This window comes from Jaculus jaculus, chromosome 1 (genome assembly GCF_020740685.1).
Source record: "Jaculus jaculus isolate mJacJac1 chromosome 1, mJacJac1.mat.Y.cur, whole genome shotgun sequence".
In the NCBI taxonomy this organism is placed as follows: domain Eukaryota; kingdom Metazoa; phylum Chordata; class Mammalia; order Rodentia; family Dipodidae; genus Jaculus; species Jaculus jaculus.
Genome location: NC_059102.1, coordinates 333,720,362 through 333,737,431, shown reverse-complemented (window position 1 = coordinate 333,737,431; position 17,070 = coordinate 333,720,362). Strand labels below are relative to the sequence as shown.

Below are 17,070 nucleotides of genomic sequence, written 5' to 3'. Positions count from 1 at the left end.
AATACTGCTATTAGTCTGAAGAGCTAGAAGACCCTTGACTCTTTGAAAGCTCCTAAATCATGCTAAGCTTATCAGACTACTTAGAAGTTATATACAGAAGAAGATGGTGACAATTCATTTTAGGAACCCTTAAAAGACAGGAGACTCCCACTCATCCTCAGTTACTTTTTAGCTTCATTTCCAAAAGTATCTATGTCCTTATGTACAGCCACATCTTTATTACAGCAGACAATATGCTTGTATTTTTATCCCTGTCTTTGTGGTGCTGGGGATGGAACCCAGGGCATCATATATACCAGACCAGTGCACTACCACCAAACTATGTCCCTAGCCCCTGTATTATAGCTTTATAATTAACATAATCCATATAATGATGATTTGAGTAGATAGCATACTGCTACAGAATAACACAGTCCTAAAGTATTTTTGAGCTTTTCCCTTATGTTTGTTAAATGAACACAGAGCAAATTCATACACTATCCTACTTCAATATGAATCACCTTCTACATTCAAGTCCAATTCTCTCATTTCTCCCACTTCCACTACTATATGCAATCAATTTTCTTCCCATTTTAAAGACCACTCAAAGATCTCTATGTGAAACATTTTAGATTTTGCCCCTATCTTTCCAAATTTACGTACCCTTTAAGAATGAACAGATAGCATGCATGTTGGGGCTTGGGATCAGTAGTGTTTGCCAGGTAAGCAATGAGAGAGCCAAGTAAAAATGGGTGATGTGGCCAAAGGCAAGGTTTCTGTTCAGAAGTGTGCCCAGTGCCATGCTGGGGAAGAGGGAGGCAAGCACCAGACTAGAGCAAAACTCCACAGTTTATGTGGACAGAAGACACATCAGGCCACTGGAATCTCTTACGCAGACACCAACAAAACCAAAGATATCACCTGGGGAGAGGATACTCTGGTAGAGTTATTTGGAAAATCATAAAATGGCCTGAACAAAAAGACCTTCGCTGGCATTAACAAGACAGGAGAAAGGGCAGACCTAATAGTTCATCTTTTAAAAAGCAACTTATGTGCAAAAGCCACTTCCATATTTATTCCAAAATGGCTTTTAATGTGTGCCATAATTTTATTTTCATTTATTTATTTATTTGGCTTTTTGAGATAGAATCTCACTCTAGCCCAAGCTGACCTGGAATTCACCATGAAGTCTCAGGGTGGCCTTGAACTCGCGGCAATCCTCCTACCTCTGTCTCCTGAGTGCTGGGATTAAAGGCGTGTGCTACCACGCCCAGGTTATTTTCACTTGATTTTTTTTTAATTTTTATTAACAATTTCCATGATTATAAAATATATCCCATGGTAATTCCCTCCCTCCCCACCCCCACACTTTCCCATTTGAAATTCCATTCTCTATCATATTACCTCCCCATTACAATCATTGTAATTACATATATACAATATCAACCTATTAAGTATCCTCCTCCCTTCCTTTCTCTACCCTTTCTGTCTCCTTTTTAACTTAATGGCCTCTGCTACTAAGTATTTTCATTCTCACACAGAAGCCCAGTCTTTCACTTGATTTTTAATTCCACTTCACTGCAAGCCAGTTTTACTTAAACCAGGACTATCCAACCAAAATATTCTATTATTCATTCATGATCTGAATTGTGGCTTATTAAATCAATAAAATTATGGCCGGGTATGGAGGCAGAGAGGTAGGAAGACCGCCGTAAGTTCAAGGACACCCTGAGATGACAGAGTTAATTCCAGGTCAGCCTGGACCAGAGTGAGACCCTACCTCAAAAAACCCAAAATAAATAAATAAACAAACTAACTAACTAACTAACTAAACTAAACTAAACTCAGGCTAGGTATGATACAGCACACCTTTAATCCCAACTCTCAGGAGGCTGAGGTAGGTGAGTTAGAGGCCAGCCTGGGCTATAATGAGATGTTGTCTCAAAACATACAAGCAAAAATTAAAAACTCACACAAGAATAAATTTAGATCCCATGTGCCTAATATTCCCTGGGAAGATCACCAATGGTCTCGGCCTTCTCTGAACATCTAGAGCACTAACCTCAATTGTACACTTGAGTGTATGCATTATCTTTAGATCTATATTTGAGAAATATGTCTTGCCAACCTCCAAAAAATTTTAGGTCCTTAAACAACGACAACTCATCCAGAAGGCCCTTTTGTTTCTTTTATACCTAGTATTTCAGGAGCTGACAGACACTTGTTTGATGCCTGAAAAGTCAAAGGACCCAAGTTCGATCCCCCAGTACCTACAAAAAGCCAGATGCACAAGATGGAACATGTGTCTGGAGTTTGCTGACAGTGGCTAGAAGCCCTGGTATGCCATTTTCTTTTTACTTTTCTTTTCTCATTCCCTCTCGCAAATAAATAAATAAAAATATTTTTTAAAACCTCTTTGAATTTGAAGAATAAAGACTATGCACATTGGGCTGGGGATAAGATTCCCTTGTTTAGCATGTGCAAGGCTGTGTGTTCAATCTCCAGCGATGTGCACACATTATCCACTGACAACAGAACAGGAAGCACAGAGATGGGGTTGGATACTAAAAGTGGCATTAACAGTGAACTGCTACATCATGACCTTAAGAATTGGTAACAAAAGCTGGGCATGGTGGTGCACGCCTTTAATCCCAGCACTCGGAAGGCAAAGATAGGAGGATTGATGTGGGTTCCACCCTAAGACTATTAGTGAAGAATTCCAGGTCAGCCTGGGCTAGAATGAAACCCTACCTCAAAAAAAGGAGGGGGGGGCTGGAGAGATGGCTTAGCAGTTAAGGCATTTGCCTACAAAGCCAAAGGATCCCGGTTCGATTCTCCAGGACCCACATAAGCCAGCATGCATCTGGAGTTCTTTTGCAGTGGCTAGAGGCCCTGATACGCCCATTCTCTCTTTCTCTCTCTCTCTCTCCCTCCCTCTCTCTTTCTTTCTCTACCTTTCATCCTCCTTCTCTCAAATAAGTAAATAAAATATATTTTTAAAAAGATAACAATGGGGCTGGAGAGATGGCTTAGTGGTTAAGCACTTGCTTGTGAAGCCTAAGGACCCTGGTTCGAGGCTCGGTTCCCCAGGTCCCACGTTAGCCAGATGCACAAGGGGGCGCACGCATCTGGAGTTCGTTTGCAGTGGCTGGAAGCCCTGGTGCGCCCATTCTCTCTCTCCCTCTATCTGTCTCTCTCTCTGTGTCTGTCACTCTCAAATAAATAAATAAAAAATGAACAAAAAAAATTAAAAAAAAAAGACAACAATGACCATTCTTATCAACCTCCCTTGTTAAACTGTGTGCATTGAGATAATAATGGTCATGATGGTGTCTATCCTTTCCAGTGGATTATAAGTAAGAGGCTTTGTTTTCCTTTGATCATAGCCTATTGGCCTATAGCTAACAAGACAGAAGGCATATGATATATGGTAGGTTTAAAAATGTGCCAGAGACTTCCAGTTAAGATGGTAGCATAGGAACCACACCAAAGCAGCATAGGGGAGAAAAAGCCAAAATAAAACCAGCAAAATACATTCTCCTACTAAAAAGTGAGGAGTATAAGAAATTACCAACGACAGCAGAGAAGTAGGAGGGATCCAGAGCCCACACAGGCGGGCAGAAGCGGCTCCAGCAGCGGCAGCACCAGGTCTGCAGGGCCACAGCTGCCAGGCTCGGCTCAAGCTGCAGGAAAAGCCAGTTAAGGGGATTTTCCACTCACACTGGAGCTCTTCACAAACTCAAAAAACGTGAAGGGAGGACTGCAGCGAACTACGGAGGAACAGATCATGAGGTAGAGGATCACATGGATCACTGGGAGACCTAGAGCCACCATCCACAGCCCTCCTCTCCCCCAACGCCAGTGCAAGTGCCAGCAAGCACCAGAGACCTGGGGAAGGGAGCTCACAGCACCCTGAACCAGCAACCAGAGCAGCAATTCAGCGACCCAGCCAGCCTACTTGAGCCCACAGTGCAGCAGGAGTGCGGCATAACTGAGACCAAAATCATCCCAATAGGTAACTGGTCTGTACCCGCCAAACAAGCCTGGTATATAGGCCTGAACCGGAAGTACTAATTGCACCTTCCATATCAGAATAAGTTATATGTTAAATCTGATGGATGGTCGGATTTGCCATTCTTAAATAAGCTATATTTTGGGCTTGTTGCTTCTTGATTGGTAGTGGCTTTGTTTCTTCTTCTGTTGTTCATTAGGGAAGGGTCTCACTTAGTCACAACACACCCTAAGGGAAAGTGACATTGTTAGATGATCTGGTTGTCATAATACCTACTTCTGCATAAATACTCTGTGCTGTTTTTCATTGAATGTGTACATTATTTAGTTAAAATTTTAGAATCTGCCTGTATTTTGTTCCACTCTAGCCGGCAAACCCAGCATCTAGGGTCACTTTTGTAGTAACTCTGAGAGTCACACCTAGCACCTTAAGCTTCTACCCTGAAGGTATATAACATCAGATTGATACATCTAATAATACTGCAGCTAACTAGAAAATCAAAGCATTAAATTAATCCAAGATGCAAAAATATGTACAATATAACACAAGAAACAGCAAAAATCAAGACTATATAAAAACATGCTAGGGGCCCACGGTGGTGCACGCCTTTAATCCTAGCACTCGGGAGGCAGAGGTAGGAGAATTGCGGTTGAGTTCAAGGCCACCCTGAGACTACATAGTGAATCCCAGGGCCTGGGCCAGAGCAAGAACCTACTTTGAAAAACAAAACAAAACACCACGTGCTAGGGGGCTGGAGACATTGTTCAGTGGTTAGGGAACTTGCCTGCAAGGCCTAACAGCCCAGTTCTCCAGTGCCCACATAAAGCCAGATGCACAAAGTAGCACATGTACCTGAAGTTCATTGCAGTGGCAAAGGGCCCTGGAGTGCCCATAAGTATTTTTACAAAGTAAACATGTTAGACTTTTTTTTAAAAAAAGTGTTTCTTGGGCTGGAGAAACACCTTAGTGGTAAAGGCGCTGGCCTGCAAAGCCTAAGGACTCAGGTTTGACTTCCCAGAACCCACGTAAGCTAGATGCCCTCTAGTGCTAGAAAATGTGACATGAGCTACTAGGAAAAGTGGCCAAAAACAGTGTGAGAAAGTGGGGTCTAAGCAATCCAGAAACAAACATACTTGGTGGGTAACCAATAGCTTTCTGGTTGGCTAAGAGATCTGCTCGTTGGAAAGGAACCCATATCTGGAATTAGGAACCAGATCCCAATCCTATGGAGACAGATTTTGCTCTCCAGTGTTAAGCTCCCACTGGTCTTTGACTAAAGAGAGGCTACATACATCACAAACTCTCCCTAAATTAATAACGCTTATCACATTTAATCTATGCTGACTTCACCCTCCATTGCAGATCTGTTTTTCTTTTTCAGAAAGTAGCAAGACCTGAGGAGATAAACCTCATCTCATCTCATCTCAGTCAAGGCCCAGGTGAAACCACAGAAGAATTGGGGAGAAGAAAGAGTGCCATGGTGAGCCTGACAAGCAGCACCAAAATGAAGGAGACAGACCCTGAGGATACTCAACACTTACCAAAGCCAAGATCCAGAGGCTCCTAAGAGATCATCACTAAAGGAGAATTAAAACACATCCACCAAGGCTCAGGAAATTTTGCAGAAGAGGAGGCAGAAAAGATTGTATGAGCTACATGTTGGGACATCATGCCCAGAGGTATTGCCTCCTCTCAATAACTGACTGCTGCTCCCACAACTCATACCTCACAACCCCATGGGGAATAACAGCAACCCCACTGAGGAGGGCCCCCAGCAGAATTGGGGCAAGGTTGAGGGAAAGGCTGGTACCAACATATGATATATCCATACTAAGTATGTCTGTAATTTTTTTAAAAAAAGACATGAACATGTTTATATACAGGAGGAAAAGATGGGGATCATGGTTTCTATCACAAGAAATGATGAACTCTGTGGAAATGCAGGTTGGTATGTCCCAGCTCTCAGAACCTCTCTAAATAAGTAGCACTGAATTTTCTCATAAGGAAGCAAAAACAAGAAGAAACTATATGTAATATGTATTAATAATATATATGTAATAATATATTTAATGTATAATATATTTAATGTACTAATATATTTAATATGTATGTATGTATGTATGTATATATGTATGTGTGTATACACACACACACACACACACAGATCAGATCATATACCTTGATTATATTTCATAAACACAATTAACAATGAGATAAAAGAATGTGTATCTAAGCTGGCACTTTATTCTTCATCTCCTCCAATTGTAAGAATTATTACAAATATAGTCTGTCACACTCAATGATGACATTCTTGACAGTGTCCTGTAGTAATGCCATATATTGCTTTTATATGACTATTTTCACTACACTGGTGTTGACTGTTCATTTGTCTTTCTTAATGATGAGAATGGGCATTCTGATTCATATGCTTATAGCCTCTTCTAGAATTATCCCTGCAATATCAACTACTGAATCTACTAGAATTTTGCTTAAAAGGTTTACAAGTAAAACCGTCTTTCAGGGGAAGAAGCTCCTTTGCCATACACTCCCACCACTCGTGTTCTGCCTCTAAACTGCGTGTATTTTTGTTACACCAATAAAAAAGGCTAACACATACCAGACATTAATTCCTTCCGAAATGTGTGAATGAATCATGCCTGCATGAAGGAAGCAAATTTAAGGTAACAGTTGTTATGTTTTAAGTCAGGAATTCTCCCAGGTTTATGTATTGAACACTAGGTCCCCTGCTGGTGGCCCTGTTGATGGAGGCTATAGAACTTTTGGGACATGGGGCCTACCTGGCAGAAATAGATCACTCGGGGCAGACCTTTGAAGGTTATACCCAATTCTGGTTCTTGCCTGCATTCTCTGCTCCCTACCTGGCCTGATGTGAATGAACAGTTACTACCACATGCTCCCATTGCCACAAACTTCACCATGCCTTCTCAGCCACAGTGGACTCCAACTCCCTGAAATGATGAGCCAAAGTCAACCTCTGCTCCCTTAAACTGTTTCCGTCAGGTCACAGCAACGAGAAAATGAGGATGCTAGTAAACGCCACTAAAATCAAGAAAACCCCATGCTACACACAAACCTGTATGTGTATTTTAATCTTCCTGAGTAGTTTTACTAATTCAGATTGCCACTGTAAGGGAACCACATTTAGCAATTTCAAATGTCTTCATTTTTTACGCTACCCTTGTGGAAAATTGACCACAAACCCAAAAATATGATTTATTTATTTACTTATTTATTTATTTGAGAGAGAGAGAATGGGAACGCCAGGGCCTCCAGCCACTGTAAATGAACTACAGATGCTTGTGCCCCCTTGTGCATCTGGCTTAGGTGGGTCCTGGAGAGTTGAACCAAGATCGTTTGGCTTTGCAGGCAAACACCTTAACTGCTACGCCATCTCTCTAGCCCCTAAGAATATGATTTAAAAACTTACAATTTATCAATTGTATCCATTTCTTCAATACTAATCAGGGTTAATAACTTACTAAATGCACTTTTCTGGAAAATTAGTAATCTCTAGTAAGAAAGCTCTGCATGATATTATGAAATGTACAACAGAGAAATCAAGGAATTGATCAAAAAGAAAAATAGCCTTTGGTAGGCTTGTCATCTTCACAATGTTAATTCTGCCTATCCAGGAGCATGGGAGGTCTTTCCATCTTCTTAAGTCCTCCTCAATTTCTTTTTTGAGTGTTTTTATATTTTCATTGTATAGATCTTTCACTTCCTTGGTTAACGTTATTCCAAGATATTTTGTTGTTGTTGTTGCTATTGAAAATGGGACTATGTCCTTATTTCTTTTTCTGTATCTTTGTCATTTCCATACAGAAATGCTACCGATTTTTGTGCATTGATTATGTATCCTGCTACTTTGCTATAGGAGTTAATCACCTTCAGGAGTTTTGGGATGGAGTCTCTCGGGTCTCTTACATATACAATCATGTCATCAGCAAATAGAACTAACTTAACTTCCTTTCCAAATTGTATCCCTTTTATTTCCTTCTCCTGCCTTATTGCTTGGGCTAGGACTTCCAGAACTATATTGAAAAGCAGAGTTGAGAGAGGACATCCCTGTCTTGTTCCTGATCTTAATGGGAATTCCTCCAGTCTCTCTCCATTAAGTATTATTTGGGCCTTTGGAGCTTTGTATATTGCCTTTATTATGTTAAGATGTGAACCAACCATGCCGATTCTCTCCAATGTTTTGATCATGAAGTGATGTTGTATCTTATCAAAGGCCTTTTCTGCATGTATCGAAATGATCATGTGGTTTTTATGTTTAAGCTTGTTTATGTGGTGTATTACATTGACAGATTTTCATATGTTGAACTGCCCTTGTGTTCCTGGGATAAATCCCACTTGGTCACGGTGGATAATGCTTTTGATGTGTTGTTGGATTTGGTTTGCTAGTATTTTGTTCAGGATCTTTGCGTCTATGTTCATTAGGGAAATAGGCCGGTAGTTTTCTTTTCTTGTGGCATCTCTGCCTGGTTTTGGGATTAGGGTGATACTAGCTTCATAGAAGGAGTTGGGTAGCTTTCCCTGTTCTTCAATTGTGTGGCACAGATTTAGGTAGATTGGTTTGACAATTCTACCAAAGGCAATATATAGATTTAACACAATTCCAATTAAAATCCCTACAGTGTTCTTCAGAGATAGAAAAAATGATCTCAAATTTCATATGGAAAAGCAGAAGGTCTTGCATATCCAAACATATCCTCAGCAAAAGAAACACCTCTGGTGGCATCACCATACCTGATCTAAAGCTATACTACAAAGCCATAGTAATAGAAACAGCATGGTACTGGCATAAAAACAGGAGTATAGACCAATGGAATAGACTTGAGGACCCGGATTTTGGGTCAAGCAACTATAGCTACTTGATATTTGACAAAGGCCCGAACAATATAGGCTGGAAAAAAGACAGCATCTTCATCAAATGGTACTGAACAAACTGGATAACCACATGCAGGAAACTTAAACTTGATCCACACATTTCACCATGCATTACACTCAAATCCAAATGGATCAAAGACCTCAACGTAAGACCAGAAACTCGAATACTATTGGAAGAAAATTTAAGAAGTACTTTCCATGATACAGTAATGGAAAAAGACTTCCTGAACAAAACCTCAGGGGCTCACGATCTTAAACAGTCACTCAACCAATGGGATCATAGGAAGCTGAAGAGTTTCTTTACAGACAAGCATATAATAAGCAAAGCCAATAGATTACCCACAGAATGGGAGAAAATATTTGCAGGTTATCCAACTGATAGAGGCCTAATCTCTAGAATCTACAAAGAAATCAAAAATCTAAACAATAAGAAGTCAAACACCCCACTCACAAAATGGGGCAAAGAGATGAACAGGCAGTTCACAGAGGGAGAAATACAAATGGCAAACACACACTTAAGAAAATGTTCATCATCCCTAATCATCAGAGAAATGCAAATTAAAACAACTATGAGATTCCACCTTACCCCAATAAGGATAGCAAACATCAAAAAATCACATGAAAATAAATGCTGGCAAGGATATGGAGAAGCAGGAACACTCATCCACTGTTGGTGGGAATGTAGGATGGTACAACCACTTTGGAAAGCAATATGGAGACTCCTGAAAAAGCTAACTATAGAGATACCAACAGACCCAGTTATACCCTTACTGAGCATCTACCCTAAAACCTTCACACCACAGGCCAGAGAGATTTGCTCAACCATGTTTGTAGTGGCTCAATTCGTAATAGCTAAGAGCTAGAATCAACCCAGATGTCCACCACTAGAAGAATGGATAAATAAGATGTGGTATATCTACACAATGAAATTCTATATAGCAGTAAGAAAAAATGACACAAAGAAATTTGAGGAAAAATGGTTGAACCTGGAACAGATCATTCTCAGTGAACTTACCCAATCACAGAAAAAAAACATCACCACATAGTCTCACTCATCTACAACACCTAACCTGAATCTACCCAAGATACCTTACATACCCAGCAAGCATCTCATGGACTAGATACTAGGATGGATGGGGAGGGAGAGGAGGGCATTGAAGGGGTGGGAAACACTAATCTGGACCCAAACGGCAATGGTACCATAAAATTCTACTTCCTAAAAGGCAGACCAAATGGCTGAACCTTCACTAGACCCTTAAAAGAAACACCTGAACCACAAGACACTGGAGAGGGTAGGATCAAGTCTAACCTAAATCTTCTACACCTTCCCTCCCTCTCTCTCCCCCTCCCCCCTTCTTCTCTCTAACTCTTGTATATTAGTTATTTTTTTCCTCATTTTCTTAGTGGGCACTGACCTGTAACCCCCACTACCAGCATGGGGCTATCATCCACAATGGGCTTTTGATCGGAGAAACCTACGTTTCCTAAAAGAATGACAGACTTCTGTCAGAGTACTTGATGACCCACCAAAGGTCAGTGGTAAGACCCTAATGCTGAAGATTCCATACGCAGCTGACACATAAAATGAAACAGCATGGCTGGAAGCCAGGAGAGAGTCAGTCCCCAGACAGCATGTCTAGTGCCAGAAGGTGATACATGAGCGACTGGGGGAAATGACCAATTTCTCTGTCCAAGCAATTTATGGTCTAACCTACTTAGCAACAAATAACCTGTTGTGATGCCCACACAAGTGTAATAGTGGCACACAGCCATGGTGGGGAACCAACTGCTCTTGATTTGGCTAACTGATCTCCTCAGTAGTATGGGACCCATAGCTGGAGTTGGGAAACAAGTCAGAACCCTATCCAAACATAAGCCCACTCTCCAATATCAAGCTACCATCAATCCATGGGGTACAAGAGGGCCTACACCTATTAAACTCTATTAAAAAAGTGTTATCTCAATTTTCCAGGTGCTAACTTACTCTCCGTTGGAGAATCTGCTTCTCTTTTTCAGATAGATACAGATCCTAAGGAGAGAGCTGCCCCATCATACCTCAAAAGGAGCCCGACTGAAACTAAGGAAAATTGGCGAAACAAGCAAGGGTGCTATTTTCCTGATGAACCGGATACCAGCACAAAGGGGAAGGAGACCAACACACAGAAAAATCAACTCCTACCAAAGCAGAGAGCCAGAGCCTCAGAGGCCCCCAACACCACAGCACTGAAAGCAGACCAAAAATGAACCCAATATGGCTCAGGGAAATTTTGTGGAAGAGGGGGCAGAAAGAATGTCAGAGTCACATGCTGGGTCATGATATGCAGAGACATTTATCATACCAGTAACTGTGGGCTAACTCCACAATGCACAACCCATTTACATCAACAAGGAGGGGCCATTGGGAGAGGGTAGGTCATGGATGAGCCTAAACAATGGTACCAAACTGCCTGTTTTTGCTGAAAAGAAAACTAAAAAAAAAAAAATAAAGAAAGAAATAATTAAAAAAAAAGAAAAATAGCCAGAGGTGGGATTCCTTCCAGTGAGTTGTTGGCCAGAAAGGTCTCAGATGACCCCAAAACATTATAGGCCATTGCCAAGGCCCTTGGTTTGGTTTCCCACCAGGAATAGATGACAAGACCCTATTGCTGAAGACTCAATGGGAGAAAGTGATACCATCAGTGAAGATACTCAACAGTGGACACTGCAAGCCTTATAATTGGCCAGCCAGGCCAAATGAGCCAATGGGTGCAATAGTGGCACGTCTATCATGGTGGAAACCAAATGCCCTCTAATTGGACTAGAGGCCCACTCCATGGGGGGAATACATCCCTGATACTGAAAACTTAAGACGGGGGTAGTCATGAACCCTAGAGGTGTAATATCTGCTGCTGTCTGGCTAAATGTATATACTATGCTTATCAAACTGCCCAGTAAGCACTTCTCTTAATATCCATACCCTTATATTAATGCTACTCTCACTTTGGGTAGAGAATCTTCTCTTTTCAGATGGCAGTGAACCTTGGGATGACTCAGAAGGTATCATAGTGTTGGAAAGAAGTGACTGGAGTACTGAGTAACATCTCGATCACACCTCCCAAGGCTCAGGGTCTAATGCGGAAGAGGTGGTGGAAAGAATGTAAGAGCCAAAGGAAGGGACTCCTTGCAACGTGCTCCCTCCAGACAGAAAATGGCCTGGATATCCATGACCTCATAGTGTCTGACACTACCTACACAAGACCATCATAAGAGGAGGAAAAGATCATGACATCAAAATAAGAGACAGACTGATTGACATGGGGAGGGGATATGATGGAGAATGAAATTTCAAAGGGGAAAGTGGGGGGAGGGAAGGTATTACCATGAGATTTTTTTTATAATCATAAAAGATGTTAATAAAAATTGAGAAAAAAAGAAAAGAAAAACAAATGTATCTTGCTTTTGGAAAGTAATGTCATTTAAATTTGTCTAGAAAAAATTTTTTAATGCACTTAACTTTTTCATTTTATTATAACTAAAATTTGATTCTAAAAACTTTTTAGGGGCTGGACAGATAGCTTAGCAGTTAAGGCACATGCCTGTGAAGCCTAAGGACCCAGGTCCCACATAAGCCAGATACACATGGTAGTGCATGAGTCTGGAGTTTGTGTGTAGTTGCTAGAGGCCCTGATTCACCCATTCTCTCTCTCTCTGTCTAATAAATAAACAAAATAAAATGTTCTAGCACTGTATCCTTGCATGGTTTCCAGCAGAGAAGGAATCAGGCCACCCTGATATTACACAATGAATTCCAAGACAGCCCAGGCTAGACCAAGAACCTGTAGAAGATTCTAAGTTCTAAAATGAGTGTAAATCTACTCACAGAATTGGGCATTTATTGTTGCACCCCAAACTGGAAAAGGCCATTGTATTATATAAATATTATTTTAAGACATGGCATTAAGTTTGTTGAGGGTAGATATCAGCAGAAAATGTGGTCCCACTAGTAACAATGTGTTACATCAGAAATCATGTCTAATACATACATTAAGCTTCATCACAGGTACATATATGTAAGGGGAAAAACATGCTATATATATGGTTTGTTATTATCCACAATTTCAGGCATCCATTGGTGGTGGACTACTACTGTACTCAGCAAATTACATATTCAGTTGATAATGATGAAAGTTGTACAAACTATTCAAAGTTAGAATCTTTAGGAAAACCTTCCAAAGAAGTTTTACACTTTTTTTTTTTTTTTTTGATATTAGCTCATGAATCCTACCTCAGGAAGACTAAGGTCTTCCTAATTAAGAGGTCTTGGGTCAGAGCCACAGTGGTGGCATTCTGTGATGCCAGCACTTGCAGTCAGGATGTTGGCCTCATGAAGATGGAGCTGTTGGCAAAGGTCATGCCCAAGATGGATGAGAACTAGAGGAAGTTCTGCACTGCAGGATTCAGAAAAGATGGAGTTCCAACAGTATAAAAGGGGAGCTCAGGGTCAGAAAAGATTTCATGATTACTGGAGATGGCACTGTAGTCACTGGTTATTTTCCACAGACCATTTGCAGATTTAAAAAAAAAACAACTGAGACACTCATCTGCATTCCATGGCCAACAGCGGTCCAGCACAAATGGCTGTCAGTTTCTTATGGGCTGGATGGGGAGCACTGAATGTTTGAAGAAAACAACAACAAAAAAATCACTGGTGGATTTATAGTGAGGAGAAAGATTGAGACTTTCCCCCACAGGCCCTAACAAAAAGGCCAAACTACCTGTGGTGATCTCATTATGTGGGAAGAAGTATTCCAGTCCAAGACTGGAACAGGTTTCTCTTGCTTTGAGAGTGATGTTCTTGACCAATTGGACTGGCCCCTGTGTTTGCATCCAGAATGAATACAAATCAATAAGGAAAAGAAAAATAAGGGCTGGAGAGATTTAGTGGCTAAAGCGCTTGCCTGCAAAGCCAAAGGACCCAGGTTCCATTCCCCAGGACCCACATAAGCCAGATGCACAGGTGGTGAAAGCATATGGAGTTTGCAAGCGGCTAGAGGCCCTGACGCGTCCATTCATTCTCATTCTTTCTCTCTCAAAAAAAAAAAAAAAAAGGTAATACATTTAAGCACACTGGTCATTTTACATCCATTGTCAGGCTGGAGAGATAGTTCAGTGGTTAAAGGTACTTGTTTGCAAAGCCTGACAGCCTAGGTTTGATTCCCCAGTACCCATGTAGAGCCAGATGCACAAAGTGGCCCATGCATCTGAAGTTTGTTTGTAGCGGCAGGAGGCCCTCCCTGGCATACCCATTCTCTCTCTCTAAAACATATATTAAAATATAAAAATGTACCCATCGGCTAACAAAAAGTGTGGGCAGAGCTCTTCTAGCAGATGAGTGCCTTGGTGTAACCTATTGAAAACTAGACAAAACATACAAAGCATTCTTTTGAGATGCTGAAAACAGACAATACAAGACTGTGCTTCAGAAGAGAAGGGAAACCAACCACACCAGTGATCTGGTAGTACTTTCTGGAAGCCTCAAAGCACAGCAGCCATACTGAGCTGAACAGAGATCAATGCTACAGAGGCAGCTGGAATTTAAAAAGACAGTACTAACAAGAAGAGAGCTATAAAGAAAAGAACTTTCTATCATTTGTATACACTGTTGTAGTTATAGAGTCATTTTTTTTCTTTATTTCTCTCCTCGATTGTCCTTCCATTGGCTGGTTCTCCAGATACTTCCCCCTTCGCTATCATATGACACATATTCCTCCCCTCTCTTTGCCTGTCATGACCTAAATACACACATACACCACATACTTTAAACTAGGTTCTACATGAGACAAAATGGTTTTCATAGTCTGGCTTATTTCAATAATCCTGACATCCACATTCCTTTAGCTGAGGAACATCGATGTGGGTTCAATTTCCTACCTATTGTAAATAGTGTCGCAATAAACATGAATGGACAAATTATCTCTGTGGTATGTTAATATAGCTCTTCAGGCTTTTGCTTGCATCAGTTACTTTCTCATTGCTAACACACTCAACAGAAGCAGCTTCAGGAAGAAAAAGGTTTATTTTCTGCTTACAGTTTCAAAGGAAAGTCTATCACAGCAGGGAAAGCATGGCAGGAGGACTGGCATCCCATTGTTACATCAACAGGGAGGAAGGAGAGAAAGCACCAGCACCAAGTGGGGCTGGACTGTAACACCTCAAGGCTCGCCCCTAGTAACACACTTCCCCCAGCAAGGCTCTACCTTCTAATGGTGCAACTGCAACCTTCCCAAACAGCCCTGTCAGCTGGGGGTTCAGCACCCAAACACAGAGGCTATGGGGAACCTTTTACTTTCAAACCACAATACTAAGAGTTGTCAAGATGGGTCATGTGCTAGTTCTATTTTGAGTTATTTGAGTCGCCATGTTGATTTCCATAGCAGCCTTACCAGTTTCCACTCCATCCAGATATGTGAGGGCTCCTCTGCATTTGTTTTTCATCCCAGCCATTCTCAAAGCAGTTATTGATTCATTTATTATTTTTCTGAGGTGGGGTCTCACTCTAACCCAAGCTGACCTGGGACTCACTCTGTAGTCCAGCTGTCCTTGAACTCACAGCAATCCTCCAACCTCAGTGTTAGGATTAAAGGTGTGTGTGCCGCCACACCCAGCTCACAAAGCAATTTTAATTTGCATTGCCCTGATGACTGAGGATGTTATCACTTTTGTTAGTATTTACTGGCCATTTATATATTACTTTTTTTTGAGAACTATCTAGTACATTGGTCCATTTACTGATTGAATGACTTGGGGCTTGGTGCTTAATTTTTGTATTTCTTTATATAGTCTAGATATTAATCCTGTCTGATGTATAGATTGCAAGATTAAAAACTTGCCCCATTTGTAGGGTGCCTCTTCCCCTCTGATGATTGCTTCCTTTGCTATACAGAAGAAATTTTTAAAAGATGCACTTTTTACATATTTATTTATTTATTTACAAGAGAAAAAGAACAAATATATATGCCAGGGCCTCCGGCCACTGCAAACAAACTCCAGATACATGTGCCACTTTGTATGTGTGGCTTTATGTGGGTACAGGGAATCAAACCTGGGCTATCCAGTTTTGCAAGCAAGCACCTTTAAACTGCGACGCCATCTCTCTAAAATATTTGTTTTTATTTCATGTAATTGTATTTGTCAATTCTTTTTGTTTGTTTGTTTTTCTTTTCTTTTTTTTTTTTTTTTGGTTTTTCGAGGTAGGGCCGTAGGGCCTCACTCTGGTCCAGGCTGACCTGGAATTAACTGTCATCTCAGGGTGGCCTTGAACTCATGGCAATCTACCTCCTTCTGCCTCCCAAGTGCTGGGATTAAAGGCGTGCGCCACCACACCCGGCTAGTTTGTTTTTCAAAGTAGCATCTTTTTTTTTTTTTAATTTTTTTTTTTTCAAAGTAGCATCTTGCTCTAGCCCAGGCTGACTGGAATTCACTGGGTAGTCTCAGGGTGGCCTTGAACTCAAGGTGTTATTTCTATCGCTGCCTTCCAATTGCTGGATAAAAGGTGTGCACCACCAAGCCCAGGTCCTTTGTGTATTTGTGTGTGTGTGTGCTTTGTTTTGACCAATTCTTGAGATTACTTCTGTGCTATTGGAGTCCCTTTGATAAAGTTCTTGACTATATCTTTTTTGGGGGGGGGTTGTTGTTCCTCTTCACATTGCACAAGTAATTATCCAACATCTTCTTTCCAGTCTGGATGGGTCCTTGCTTTTCTTAAAAAAAATTTTATTTGAGAGAGTGAGAGGGAAAGAGACAGAGAGGGAGGGAGGGAGGGAGGGAGGGAGAGGGAAAGAGAGAATGAGCATGAGCACAGCAGGGCCTCCAGCCACTGCAAATGGACTACAGATGCGTGCGCCACCTTGCACATCTGGCTTACGTGCGGAATTGAACTGAGGTCCTTTGGCTTGGCAGGCAAACACCTTAACCACTAAGTCATTTCTCCAGCCCCCTTGCCTATACCTTGAAGTGTTTTAACTCTAGCAGTTTCAAGTTTTATGTCTATGTTATGGTCTTTTGTCCATGTTAAATTGATTTTTAAGCAGGGTGAGAGAAATGGATTTGGTTTCCTTCTTTTATATGTGGAAATCTAATATTCCCAAGCACCATCTGTTAAAAAGGCTGTCTTTCTCCATGGTATGTTT

The 17,070-nt window shown here is 41.1% G+C and overlaps 1 protein-coding gene and 1 pseudogene across 1 annotated transcript in view; one reads left to right on the top strand and one right to left on the bottom strand.

Moving 5' to 3' along the window:
- Positions 1 to 17,070, bottom strand: part of Ppp2r5a (protein phosphatase 2 regulatory subunit B'alpha) — an 89,606-nt gene that overhangs the window by 43,549 nt on the left and 28,987 nt on the right. The gene's annotated exons all lie outside the window — the stretch shown is intronic.
- LOC123455602 overlaps positions 728 to 17,070 on the top strand; it is a 30,300-nt pseudogene continuing 13,957 nt past the window's right edge.